General features: G+C 43.1%; 1 pseudogene; it reads left to right on the top strand.

Moving 5' to 3' along the window:
• Positions 1-1,443: 1,443 nt before the first annotated feature.
• Positions 1,444-3,031, top strand: LOC105556129 (annotated as a pseudogene).
• Positions 3,032-3,328: the final 297 nt, after the last annotated feature.

Here is a 3,328-nt window from a genome sequence, read left to right as displayed (position 1 = left end):
GAAATATCGAATCGATGTCGAATTGATGTCGAATCGAAATTGAATATTTAACCTATGTAAAGATACCTAACCTCCGATTCGATATTATCGGTTCGGGTCGCGGTCCGATTCACGCTCGCAGCGCTGTAAGCATCATTCTGTCTTCGTTGCACATCGAATTATAAACGCAGACAGAACGATGCTTACGAAAGCGCAAAGTAATACATGAATCGTCGGAAGTGCGCGTATAACATATAAAGTTTCTTTCTCGTCGCGTTCGGGAGTGCCGTGTAATTAATCGAACCAAAGACTTTTCAGAGCCCGCATCTGAGGAACAGGTATTCGTTAAATGTCACAGAGATTTGGCAGTTTTTGAGGCTTGCAATAAGAATCTATAATATATGCATGCAGCGTCTTACGCTAAGTGCCTGAGATACCGTGTGTCTCAACTTACTCGTCGACTCGAAGTGTAGGCGAACTTGACGGAACAGAATCCCTCACATGGGCTTCATTACGGGAGTGTGTAAAATCGCGCGAACGATTTTTGTGTTTTCGCGAGTGTGCCAGATTTAACCTCAAATCAAATCTACATCAAATCTATATCGATTTGATTTGAGGTTATGTAAAACTTTGATAAGTTATTTGTAGCTTTTTAATAATGAATGTCATAGATGAAGTATAGATTTTTAGAATATTTCCTCGTTAATATATCGGCGAATATCAGAAATAAGGTTAAATTCCAGTGAAAAATGACATTTCGATCGACGTCGAATCGATGTCGAAAACTATATTTCGACGTCGATTCGATGTCGATTCGATGTCGATAAGGAGCGATTTTTCCAGTATCGATAAATATTCGAAACCATGCACACAATCGAATCGAAATCGATCTTCAAATCGAAGTGATTTCGATAAGTGGTTTCGACGTCGATTCGATGTCGATTCGAAGTTCATTTCTCACTGGGAAGCTATTGCAGGTTAATAAAGATCAGTTTTATGTTTGGCTGTTGGCACCCTGAAAGTTAACCGATCGATTAGATTAACTCGCGTTGGTGAAACCGAGCCTAAGATAAGAAAAAATGTTGCAAATTTTTCTTATACAGGATTTTTCAATTGGGGCGGGTCGATGTTGGCAGCCTGTGGCGACTATGTTGTTTTGGTGGCGTCTGTTTAATCTGTTGTTTATTATTCAGTCACTGATGCCAAATCACCATGGCAAGTTACACGATTGAGCAGCACGTCCAAATAATAAAACTTTATTATCAAAATGAGCGTTCGTTAGTGCAAACGTTGCGCGCGTTGCGCCCATTTTACGGCAGACGCGGTGGCCCTTCAAAGTCGACTCTCCAACGTTTGGTGGCCAAATTCGACCGGTTCGGTAAACAATCAGCCAACGGCCGTACGTCAAAGGAACGCGAGATCGGCCGAGAACATTGCCGCGGTCCGTGAAAGTGTACAGGAGAACCCGAGGCAGTCAATTCCTCGCCGTGCACAAGAACTCGGCCTTTCACAGACTTCAACTTGTTGAATTTTGCGTCAGGACTTGGGCCTACACCCATACCATAGACATACGTGGTCTGTTCAAAAAGTATCGCGAATTTTGAATTTCCGCGGGCTACGTATATTCGATTTTCGATTTTTTTGTGGCGTTATGTTGGTACTCATGTCCCTCACTCATGCTGACAAGTTCGGCCATTTTGAATGTTCAGTTAATTTTTGACAGCTATTTTGCTTGGACGTGTTTTGGCTCGTCTTCAATTTTTGCCTATTCCAAGAAATGGATCAAAGAATATGTATCAAATTTTGTGTGAAAAACAAAATTAAGTGCGCGGACGCATTCCGAATGTTGACTGTGGCATATGGTGAAGCTACCTTGAACCAAAGCAACGTTTATCGGTGGTACAAAATGTTCTCAGAGGGCCGAGAAGATGTGAAAGACGAAAAGCGTGCCGGACGCCCGAGCACGTCAATAACAGACGAAAACATTGATGAAGTGAAGAAAATATAGTATTGGCCAATCGTCGAATCACCGTTAGAGAAGTTGCTAAGGACCTAAACATATAGATTGGCTCGTGCCATTCGATTTTTACCAATGATTTGGGCATGAGACGGGTCGCCGCGAAATTCGTACCAAAATTGCTCACTTTCGACCAAAAACAGCATCGCATTAACATTGCTACGGAGCTGTCTCAGTGAGAAATGATTCGTCGATCGACGTCGAAACGACGTCGAATCGACATCGACACTGTCGAATTGACGTCGATTCGACATCATTTCGACGTCGACCGACGAATCATTTCTCATTGGGGTTGGACTCTGTCCGCGACGACCCAAATTTGCTCCAGAGGGTCATAACTGGTAACGAATCATGGGTTCATGGTTATGACGTGGAAACCAAAGCTCAATCATCCCAATGGAAGCTGCCACACGAGCCAAGACCGAAAAAAGCGCGCCAAGTTCGGTCGAATGTGAAGGTTTTGCTTACAGGTTTCTTCGATTGCAGGGGCGTGGTGCATCATGAGTTCTTGCCACAGGGTAGAATGGTCAATAACCCAGATAGCACATGGACGTCCACAGGATGTCCGATGGACGGCCTCATCTGGACATTCGGACGTCCAAAGTACGTCCATTTAAGGCCCGTAGGATGTCCATTGGACGCCCATGGGATGTCCAAAATACACTGCTTTAGAGATCCATAGGGCGTTCAAAATACATCCAACTTTGGATCTATGTTGGACCTGTTTTGGACCTATACCCGAGCAGAAATTTCTGTAGGGTCCTGGTAGGGGCCTAATAAGGATACCTTAATGCCTGGTCAGGCACTCATCAGGCAGCCCTGACAGGGCCCTGACCGTAAATGTAACGTCGAGAATTAAAATTGCCTGATCAGATTTTCCTTATCAAGACCTCAAGACTTGCCCTTTGTCGCGCCTTACAATTTCTAATAGGGGGGTGGGTATCAGTAGGCTTCCTATTCAAAAATTCTTAAACTAATTTTTAAATTGTGTTAAATTACGTAGTCATCAAAAGTATATTCAGGTTATTGAAGTTTATCCATGATCCAGACAACTCGAGTCGCATCATATCGGCTCGCCTCTTATACTAATACAGGATGATTTTTACATACGAGAAAGACTAACGCGCGGTCGCCACGTCGCGGTAGTATGTGGTACTAGTGCTATCTATTCAGGTTAACATTTATCAAATTCTATGAGGGAATCAGGCGTACCGGATCAGGCACATGTCAGGGATTCCTATCAAAATAGTTGAAGACATACTTTTAAACAATAGCTTCCCGAAAAAACTAATTAGAAAACACATAAAATTACGCACTAAAAATCTAACACAC

The sequence above is a fragment of the Vollenhovia emeryi genome, unplaced genomic scaffold, assembly GCF_000949405.1.
Source record: "Vollenhovia emeryi isolate VEMERY1.0 unplaced genomic scaffold, V.emery_V1.0 DF940312.1, whole genome shotgun sequence".
Lineage (NCBI taxonomy): Eukaryota > Metazoa > Arthropoda > Insecta > Hymenoptera > Formicidae > Vollenhovia > Vollenhovia emeryi.
Note: the sequence above shows the minus strand (reverse complement) of the source record. Positions and strands in the feature narration are given on the sequence as shown.